This window comes from Colobus angolensis, unplaced genomic scaffold, assembly GCF_000951035.1.
Source record: "Colobus angolensis palliatus isolate OR3802 unplaced genomic scaffold, Cang.pa_1.0 Scaffold70, whole genome shotgun sequence".
Taxonomy (NCBI): domain Eukaryota; kingdom Metazoa; phylum Chordata; class Mammalia; order Primates; family Cercopithecidae; genus Colobus; species Colobus angolensis.
The window spans coordinates 6,987,061-6,997,988 of record NW_012120710.1 but is presented as its reverse complement, the minus strand read 5'-3'; the positions used below and the strand labels follow the sequence as shown (position 1 = coordinate 6,997,988).

At 42.2% G+C, this 10,928-nt stretch overlaps 1 protein-coding gene across 2 annotated transcripts in view; it reads left to right on the top strand.

The window, feature by feature from the left end:
- Nucleotides 1-767: 767 nt before the first annotated feature.
- The window catches only part of G3BP2 (GTPase activating protein (SH3 domain) binding protein 2), a 30,710-nt gene continuing 20,549 nt past the window's right edge, over nt 768-10,928 (top strand). The window contains exons 1-2 of one of the 2 annotated variants that reach the window (XM_011927202.1): nt 1,680-1,742; nt 4,248-4,310. The gene's annotated coding sequence lies outside the window, so the exon portion shown is untranslated. Of the gene's footprint in view, nt 1,153-1,679; nt 1,743-4,247; nt 4,311-10,928 lie in introns of those variants that run through there. The other variant, XM_011927201.1, reaches the window with a different exon arrangement.

Below are 10,928 nucleotides of genomic sequence, written 5' to 3'. Positions count from 1 at the left end.
TATATGCCTGCGTCCACCATGTTTAGTTCGAAAGCATTCATTAATGTATTTTTTCCTTTCCATTTCTTTGAACATTTTCTCAGTCTTTGATTCCAAAATTCCTGTGCTATCTCGGTATTCTCTGAAAACACTGCCAGACCTAAGATGCAAAGTGTCTTCCTTGACTACAAGATTTGGCTTGACTTTTTCCATGAAACAAGGTCACCAGTGTCTCACCCTGGGGGCAAGTCTGGGCTTCGAGCTAGAATAGGACTGTAATCCTGATATTTCAGGCCTTTTAGCTTTAGTATGTAAAATGCTTTAGTATGTATCGATATTTAGCCATGCCTAAATTCGTAACAAGCACACAAAGAAATAGTCTTTTCCCCCTCTGTAAAGCCCACGTCACATTCTTCCTTTACTGCAGGGCCTCTTGGTGGGGCTTAAAACCTGGGATGGGTTAAATAAACAATGTAGGTGGGTTTAGTGTGCAAACAGCTGAAATCACCGGCTGCATTTTAAGCTCGTCTACAGCAGCAACCTGCAGACACCTAGTTCAGAGAGATTACTGAATTCCCTCCTTCCCATTAATAAAAGGGACCAGAGTATCAGTCTACAAAAGACATTGCGTTGCTGCAAACCAGCTCTCGCTTGCGCGATCAGGAAGAAGGGCGACAAGGAAGAAGGGCGGCAAGGCTGGAGCCTCCGGGCAGGAGAAAGGCAGCCTGCTTGTGACGTCAAATCAGCGGACTCTTATCTTGGCTTTAGGCCGGTTCCGGTTCCCCGGCTTTCCGGGCGCGAGCGTGTGCGAGCGCGGCAGCGTACTGCGCGTGCTCCGCAGAGGGACACGGAAAGGTTGGGTCCGGTTCGGGAGGAGATGCGTGATTGGCTGACGCTGTGCTCGGGGGTTCCCTGGCCCTTTCGGCAGGGGTAAAACAATAAGAGGGGGCGGCGGCAAAGGGGGCGGGACGTCCCTGGTCCTTGTCGCTCGTCGCAGCGCCTGGCGCCCGGGAAGAGGTGGTTGTGAAGCAGACGAACTCACGGCTCTCCGGCTTCCAAGGCTTCCGAGTTGTTGGAGGAAGGGGGCGGCGAGCAAGAAAAACCCGCCGCACCCGGTCCTCAACGACTCTTCTGACCTCCGCGCGACGTACCCGCCGGCGCCGTTGGCTGGAGGTGTGTACGGGGGCCGGGAGGGGAGGTCGGTGTGGTGGTCGGAAAGGGACATTTTCTTTGCACTCCGCGGCGCGAGGTAATCGTCCGGTGTGTGAGCCCGGGAGCCAGAGGTGTAGCGGCAGAGACATTGTTCTTGCCGGCTCCCTACGCTGCTGTGTGTGCGTGAGAGAAGACCAGTCTTTCCTCTAGGTGAGGAGTGGGAGGCCCCCTGGGAAGGGAGGTGACCCGCGAGCGTCTTGCGTGCAGAGGGCTCCGAGGGCACAGGTGGGGTTGAGGTTTGTTGGGTATGAGGTGGCGAAGTAGGGGGGCACGCAGCAGCTCCCGAAGGCGCGCTGATGGAAGCTTAATACAGGAAGTGTGGGAGTAGGCTTTCTGGAGGGGATGTTTTAGGGTCCGTAGCCCGCCGTTCCTGTTTCCGAATCGTTTTCGGCTCTTATTCCCTGTTCCTTCGGAGCGGGGAGGCCGTCGCCGCCCCGCCCGTGGGGGAGGGGAAAAGAGGTTTTGTCGGCAGAGGCAGAAGCGACGCAGATGCGAAAGTAGCGGCCTCCGGGCACCATTTCTGTGCACGGAAACAGAATCCGGGTTTGAAGGCAGCCGCCGCTTGGCTTACCCAGTACCTAGTGTTCCGTAGTCTGTGACCAACCGCCTCCTCCCCTCCACCGCGGGTTTAATCCGAACGTGTTCGGATACTGGAACTGTAACGTGCGCCTTCTTCGGCCCCCTCTCATGCAGACGATCCCTTATTGACCCGGGAATGACTTTTGAGGGATGGGTTCCCGCTTTTTTGGGCGTGGGGGGACAGAAAGGAACATAAACTTCCCTAGATTGTGTTGATTTTGTTTGTGGAATCTGATAGAATTTTCCCTGCGTCTGTAAAAGCAGATTTCTTAAGATGGCCCTGTGCCGCTTTGGGGAGAATATAGATTTTCGTCTACAATTTCCTGCATAGAACAGTTTTTTTCCCCAAGACATACTTCATGTTGTAACGGATTTGAGGGAGGGGGGAGAGTGCCTTTTCCTTCCTAACAACAACAACAACAAAAAAGGCACGTGCACTTTTAGCTGGAATAGTAAAGTTGTCCTTTTCTTCCCCTGTGATTGTTGTGGGATATTAACTTGGATTAAGATACTGTGGTTTTAGGTTCAAGGCTCCGTACCTTGTTCTAGTCTTTCAAACGTTAGCGTTGCAGGTACCTGGATCTAGGAACCATTAACTGCCGTTAAGAGAGCCCTGGTGTACTAGAGTGGGAGATGATGGCAATTAATCTCCAGCTCCATATTTGGCACTTAATATAGCCTTAGGCATGTGAACAAAGTTTTTCAGTAAACTTTTGGCCCTGTTAGGATCCAGTGGTCCTTTTGATAATCCAAGATTCATAGTCTTAGGAGATACACGGTACGATGAGTTTGAACCTCTTAGGATTGAATTACCGTTTCTTTAGCAGTAGTTACATTTTTCTTAAATTTTTAAGATTACTCATATGGGCCTTTATGTTATGATTTAATCTTTACAAACTAACTCTGAAAAGCAGTCAAGGAATTGTAGGAATAATAAGGACCTGGAATGAATTGCTTACTAAGAGCTGTCATGGTTCAGATTGATATTCAGGGTCGAAATATTAGTAATAGTGAAAAAACATCAAGAGTGAGCCAGAATGCTTGTGGGATGGATGGGGATAAAAATTAGAAGGTAAAGAAGAAAACACGTTATTTGATAATTTCGTGGAGTAACTAACTTAACTGTTCAGTTAGCAGCTAAGCAGTTGATTTGTCAGCAGGCAACTCCTGGTTTGAAGAAAGTGTTGGCACTGTCTCTTTAGATTCTGAAAACTTCCCTTTCTTATCCTGCAAAATTATTGCTGTTTATTACCCATAATTAGGATTGAACATTTCCCCCCTAGATTGCTTTAAAGAGACTTTCCACATATTTTGAGTGAATATAGAGACAGTGAATGACTCCTTTTCAATGTTGATTTTGAAAGGCACAAACTAAAGTGTTGCGTCTGGACTTAAATTCAGTAGAATTTAATGGACAAACATGACCTAGTTACTCTCCACTGGTAGACACTTGTTTAATATCCGATAGAATAAATTGGTCCAACTCCCTGGCCTACCTTCAGAAGCAATAGAATTAGTTTCTTTTTTTTTTTTCTTTTTTTCTTTTTTTTTTTTTTGAGACGGAGTCTCGCTCTGTCGCTCAGGCTGGAGTGCAGTGGCCGGATCTCAGCTCACTGCAAGCTCCGTCTCCCGGGTTCACGCCATTCTCCTGCCTCAGCCTCCCGAGTAGCTGGGACTACAGGCGCCCGCCATCTCGCCCGGCTAGTTTTTTGTATTTTTTTAGTAGAGACGGGGTTTCACCGTGTTAGCCAGGATGGTCTCGATCTCCTGACCTTGTGATCCGCCCGTCTCGGCCTCCCAAAGTGCTGGGATTACAGGCTTGAGCCACCGCGCCCGGCCCAAGAATTAGTTTCTTGACTGTTGTGTTTCCACTTACTTTTATCTTCTAATTTCCAAGTATTTTACCCTATCTTGAAACCATAGGTGTATTGAAAATGATTCTTGGATTTTCTGTTACTGCCCTGCCGTATTCCTTTTCACTCTTCTCAACAGTTTCACGTGAGCTAACAATTGCTTGTTTAAAATTAATTTTTTGTATTGTTGGAAGAGCTGGCTGCTCTTCCAAAGCGGTTGTTCCTAACCAAAGTGTAATGAAAACATCACTAGAGTCAGGAGACCTGATTTCAAGTCCTCTTTCTTTTTACTGTAACTGAGGGACCCCAAACACCTTTCCTTAGGCTCTCTAAACATCCTTTTCTGTAAATAAAGATAATGCCCTATCTATTTTAAAGACACAAAGGAAAATAGTAGGTTACGTGTTAAACGTTACAACATAGTATAAATACATGCTTTATTTTTGTGGACAGCAAGCATTTCCATTTCTTAATGCTTGGTCACTTTTAATAGCTTCTGAGTTTCAAAACTAGCCTCCCTCAACTTCTGAGAAGGACAGAAAACAAAAACATCTTTGGAGCCTGAATAAGAGATTTAGTCCATAACTTACTTTTATTATTTATTTGTACCACTATGATTCTTAGATCCTTGTGAAGCTTTCATTCAATGGTGTGCCACGAAAGATTGAAGATCATTTCTTTAAAAAGGTATAGTGTTCCTTAGATTGTTCAAGTTACTTTAAGCAAACACCATCTGGAATTTCAGAAAGTTCAGTATTAATATGCATTTAGCTGTTGCAAATGGATATAGTCCATGGTTCAATTAAAATAAATAAACCTGACTAGTTTGAGCCCAGCTATGAATGAGGGACTCCAGATGGGAAAGGGGTAAGTATCCTATAGTGGAGATAAGCTGTGTTTTAGCACCCACATAACCTTTGGTAACACGATGTGGTAAAGAGAACTGCATCCTCCTACTAGAGGTCTTACTCTTTTTATAATAACTAATATCAAGTACTTACAACTCAGCTCACTGCAACCTCCGCCCCATGGGTTCAAGCGATTCTCCTGCTTCAGCCTCCCCAGTAGCTGGGATTACAGGCGCCTGCCACCACACCCAGCTAACTTTTTTCTATTTTTAGTAGAGATGGGTTTCTCCATGTTGGTCAGGCTGGTCTCGAACTTCTGACCTCAGGTGATCCACCCATCAGCCTCCCAAAGTGCTAGAATTACAGGCATGAGCCACCGTGCTCGGCCTCTTTTTCCTTTTGTAGTTTCTGGTACATACAGAGTAGCCATAAAATAAATGTTGAATTTATTTTGTCTAACCCATTGACTCAGCTTGTGGATGGGAATGAATGAAGTAAGACAAAGGCCCAGAGAATGAAATTGCAGAGAATAGTAACAGGTAATTAAAATATTTGTATAGAATTTGATACAGGTATGAGAAAGTATATAGTAGGAGATAAATTTGAAAGGTTGGTTATGACATTGAATGTCAGACTGGATTTCTGTGCAGGGCCTTACATGCCCAACTGAATGCAGGTGTTTGGATTTTACTCTGTACAGTGTATACTACACATGATACAAGGGCTTGAATGACTTTTGAAGAATAACTAAAAGATCTGAACAGTGGGAGTGTAAAGGAGGGCACAAATTCCAGCTTCTGAGTTGTAAGGATTTCACAGTTTAAGTGGCAAAGCTAAAGGAAGGGAGAAAATCATGACTGAGCTTTCAGGTTGAGAAGATTATAACATGACACTTTTAACAGAAATAAGGAAATAACTTTCTTTGGTGCATATGTGTGTTGGGACATATGTAGGTCATGTCTAGGTATTCAGTATGTGGTGACGAATGTAAAATTTGAACATATGGTATAGACTAGATACATGTTTAGGTAGACATGAGACCGGAAGCTGAAATTGCCAGGTTAGAAGACAGAACCTTGAGAACTTCTGTGTTTTGATGAGAAGGAAAATTTGCCTTATAGAACTCTAGAAGAGTTCAGGAGGAGGTAGTCAACATTGATAATGCAGATGGGTGGAGAACTGAGAAGTCATTCGATTGTTGAGAAGAATTGTGATGTTTCCAGAGAATTGCATTCATGGGAGAGCTGAGTTATAATATTTGAGAGGGGAATAGAGAGAAGATGAAGACAGGTGTACAATTAGTAACTTAGGGCAGAGTATGATCAATAAACTGCCATGATAAAGGCCAAAAGTACTTTAAGAGTTAATAGCAAAGAGTTATATTCTGTTGAGGAATTCAGTGGGAGTAGAAAGATTTTCAAGGGGACAGGATTTCCGCTGGGCCCAGATAAATGCATAGGGTTTCAGTCATTGCAGATAGGAAGGTGTGGGATGAGTATTGGAGAAGTCAAAAGTCCTGCTTCTTGTTAACAGACTTTTAGGATCTTAGTGTTGGAATGGCCTAATTATACTTTTTTGGATGTATGAACTCCCTTACTATGTTTGTGCCAAATCATTCGGTTAGTCTCTGGAATACCTGTAGTGACTGACTACTTGTTAAGTAGCTCTATTTGACATTTGGACAACTCACGTTATTTTTGAGTTATGTTGAACCCAAATCTACCTTCTTATAATTTCCTTTCACTATATTCCATTAGAATTTTCAGCTCATTTTAGATATTACATCTAAATTAATGTAGTCTGAGATTGATTGTTTTGGAGACAGCCTCGTTATACTAGTGATTCACTGAACTTTAAATGGTAAACAAAAAACCTAAATGTTTCTTACCTAAAAGGTGACATTTTAATCAAAGTTTGAGGAAAGGAGAGTGATAACTTTGGTTTTTTTTTTTTCCCATTATTTTGAAACTGAGGAAATATAAATACATTGTAGGATAATGAAGCTTAATGTGACTTTCTTTTCTAATCTGAATGTATGTCTACCAGTTCTCCACTCCCTCTCATTGTATATTATTTACAATGTTCCACTCCCTCTCAATGTGTATTATTAACAGATTCAGAAAATACGGTGACAAATAAAGAGCAATTTTCTGTGAGAGCTGACGTACATGTGCTTCAGGAATTAGTCTAGGCAAATGCAGAGGAAACGTTTTAAGAAACAGGAATGAATAAAATATTCTGATGAAGATTCACAGGGATTTTAGGTGCAGTAGGCAGAGTTGGAGAGTAGAATGCCTGTAAACTATAGTGGATAATGTTTTCGGGTTTTTTTTTTTTGAGACAGTTTCACTCTTACTGCCCAGGCTGAAGTGCAATGGTGTGATCTCCGCTCACTGCAACCTTTGCCTCTGGGTTCAAGCATTTCTACTGCCTCCGCCTCCTGAGTAACTGGGACTACAGGCACGTGCCACCATTCCTGGCTAATTTTTTGTATTTTTAGTAGAGACGAGATTTCACTGTGTTAACCAGGATGATCTTGATCTCCTTACCTCATGATCCGCCTGCCTTGGCCTCCCAGAGTGCTGGGAAGTAGGCATGAGCCACTGTACCTGGGCTTAGATTATGTTTTTATTTGAACAAGTAAAAGACGGATATGTTCATGAGAGAGCTTTGTCTGTGTATAGAGCTAATGTAACAGAGAAAATCTTACATTGTGCATTCCTGTGTGTGACTCTCCACATTTTCAGGTGTCACTGGAACAAGTGGGGTGTGATACATTGTATTTAACTTTTTCTAAAAAGATTGGTAGGTGAGGCTAACAACCACCTTATTGAAGATGGTGATTATCTTTGAAGTTGCTGATTTAACAACTTTCTGAGGATTTCTTTTTGTGTATAAGTATCCTTTAATGTTGGCTATCTTTTTTTTTTTTTTATTAAAACAGGGTCTCACTCCTGTTACCCAGGTTTGAGTGCGGTAGTGCCATCTTGGCTTGCTGCAGCCTCGACTTCCCGGGCTCAGGCATTCCTCCCACCTCAGCTTCCTGAGTAGCTGGAGTTACACTTGTGCACTACCATGCCTGGCTAATTTTTTGTATTTTTTAGTAGAGACGGGGTTTTGCCATGTTGCCTGGCCTGGTCTCAAACACCTGAGCTCAAGCGATTCACCCACATTGACCTCCCAAAATATTGGGGTTACAGGTGTAAACCACTGCACCAGGCCTCCTTGGCTATCTTTATAGAACTGTGTAGTCTTGTAGGCTTGACGAGGGATTGCTTCTCAATTTGTAAATTAGGAAATCGAGATCCAGTAAGGTCATGACTTTTTCATGGCCATAGATAGATAAGGTAGTCGACACCTTTTACTCACTCCCATGTTCAGAATTTTGTTTCATTTTGTTAACTTTTTTTAAGAAATGGAAGGTCCCAGATCTAGAAATGGATTACCTGTAAGGTGCTTTGCTATGAAGAATAAAAATGGCACAATTCTTTCTTTTTGTAATCACTTTTATTCTGAATGTGTAATTTGACTTTTTTCCTTTTTTTCAACCTTCTTACATACACTGATGGCGCATGAATTATAAACGCGAACTTTATATTACTTACTCAATTTTCATAGTCTTATTTCCTGTAACTACCCAAACGTTTGATGGTTGATCTCTAGTAATCATTTTCTGGTTGATTTCTATCAATTATGTTTTGGCTCTCTAAATTCTGAGTCGCTTCAAATCGGAGTTAATGGTTAAAGAAGTAACTGATGTAATTAGTTGAAACACTGTTCTCTCAGTAAGTCTTGATTTTGTTTTACCATTCCTGTGGGAGCCTCCTCTGCACCTTAAAAGCTCGGCTTTCTATATAACCTGTTATATATGCCTGTTTGTTTAGATTTTACCAGATTAGCATTGCCTTACTTATATACCATTTGAAGTTAACTTTTCCAGTTACTGCCTTTCAATAGTTCTAATAAGTATTAATTTATTGAGTATCAATAAATCAAATATTCTACTGCCCTTCCCTGTCTCTCTGTTCTAAATTGATGACATCTTGGCCATTATACTTCATTGACCATGTAGATAGTGGGCAAATTGAAGCTTTTTTTGAACCTTGTTAAACCAAATCTTTAGAGCATTTTGACCTGTGATACTGGTATGTGTATTCTGTACCATTTTATTTTGGTTTGAGAAACAAATATGTAAGTGACAAAAATGATAGATCAGTATGTACTCTATGAATATGGTGGGAAATTTGGGATAAATGACAGCAGTGTTCCTGTAGAAAATCTGGAAATATAGAGAGAAGAAAACAATAATCCCCAAACCTGGAAATTCCTAATAGTATTTCTGTCACTGTCAATTTAAAGAAAACTATTTTGTGCATAGTTATTTTGTCCAGAGAGTAATGTAGTGTTTTCCCATGTGTTAGTATTATTTTACCATCAATTTTTATGGTGTTAAAATACATATAATTTCCATGTTTTAGTTACCTTGTTAAATTTTACTTGGTAAGTCTCCTGTTCTTTACCCACCCTCATTATTCAAAATAAAAATGTTAAGTTGCTTAGCTGTGTGTGTGTGTGTGTGTTTGAGATAGGTCTTGTTCTGCCAGCCAGGCTGCAGTGCAGTATCCCGATCAAAGCTCACTGCACCCAAGACCTCCTGGGCTCAAGCAGTCCTCCCAGGTAGCTGGGACCACAAGTGTGCACCACCGTACCTGGCTAATTTTAGATGGGGTTTTGCCTTGTTGCCCAGGCTGGTCTCCTAAGCTCAAGCAGTCTGCCCACTTCGACCTCCCAAAGTGCTAGGATTACAGGCATGAGCCACAGCCCAGTGCTTTGTTACTTTAAATGTAGCATATGAGTCCTTTTTGCATTAGGGTTGTTATCCTTATTGGGAGTTTTCAGTTTTCTGGAATATCAGTGGCACCTGAAATGGCAGTTTTTGGATCCGCTCTTTGTGAATTAACTATTTTTGAAAGCAAGTGAAGCATTATGGAAAATTTTAAACAGATTCGGGGATTTTTGTAAATCAAGTTTGAGAGTTTCAGAAAGACAGAGGAGGGATAGTTAGTTGGAAAGGAACAAGGAACCTAAAAACATAATGTAAAAGTTGAATTGTGAGTCACTAGAATTATATAAAGCTACACTCTTTATTTGTAAGCTCTACTATAGTTGGTATTTGATTTTTATTGAAAATAGCATCACAATTTTAATAACTGTGATGCAGGACTGTCTCTGAAATTGTTTTAGTTATTTAAAGTAAACACACATGGAAATTTGTTTTTTATTTTCAATTTTTTGTGTAGAGATGGGATCTCTCTGTTGGCCAGGCTGGTCTTGAATTCCTGGCCTGGAACTTTCCTCCCACCTCTGCTTCCCAAAGTGCTGGGATTACAGGTGTGAGCCACAGTGCAAGCCTGCAGTGTTTTCTTGTCTTTGTTTGTTTGTTTGTTTTGAGATAGTCTCGCTCTGTTGCCCAGGCTGGAGTGCAGTAGTGTGACCTCAGCTCATTGCAACCTTTTGTCCCCCAGGTTAAAGCGATTCTTGTGCCTCAGCCTCCTGAGTAGCTGAGATTACAGGTGTGTGCCACCATGCTCAGCTAATTTTTTTTATTTTTAGTAGAGACGGAGTTTCACTATCTTGGTCATGCTGGTCCCGAACTCCTGACCTCAAATGATCCTCCTGGCTCAACCTGAAGTTTAAGCAGGAATTAATCAATCAGTTTATTTATTGAGATGGAGCCTCACTGTGTTGCCCAGGCTGGAGTGCAGAGGCACGATCTTGGCCCACTACAACTTCTGCCTCCTGGGATCAAGCAATTCTCTTGCCTCAGCTTCCCAAGTAGCTGGGACTACAGGTGCCGACCACCACAGGGTTTTACCATTTTGGCGAGACTGGTCTCAAACTTCTGACCTCAGGCAATCCGCCCACCTTGGCCTCCTAAAATGCTGGGATTACAGGTGGGAGCCACTGTACCTGGCTAAGCAGGAATTTAAACTGCATCCTGATTTACCCAATAGATACACACTTAACTATTGTGATTTTTTTTTGTTTTTTGTTTGTTTGTTTGTTTTAGTACTTTTAAGTGTAATAGGTCTTTTTAAAATAAAACAGGTGGACTTTTGAAAATAAAACAGGTGGCTGGGCATGGTGGCTCATACCTGTAATCCCAGCACTTTGGGAGGCTGAGGCAGGTGGATCACGAGGTCAGGAGTTCAAGACCAGTCTGGCTAACATGGTGAAACCCCATCTCTACTAATAATACAAAAATTAGCCAGGTGTGGTGGCACGTGCCTGTGGTCTCAGCTACTTGGGAGGCTGAGGCAAGAGAATTACTTGAACCCTGGAGGCAGAGGTTGCAGTGAGCCAAGATTGTACCACTGGACTCCAGCCTGGGCAACAGAGCAAGACTCCATCTCAAAATAAAATAAAACAGGTTATATTTCGTATTTTTCTCTCCTCC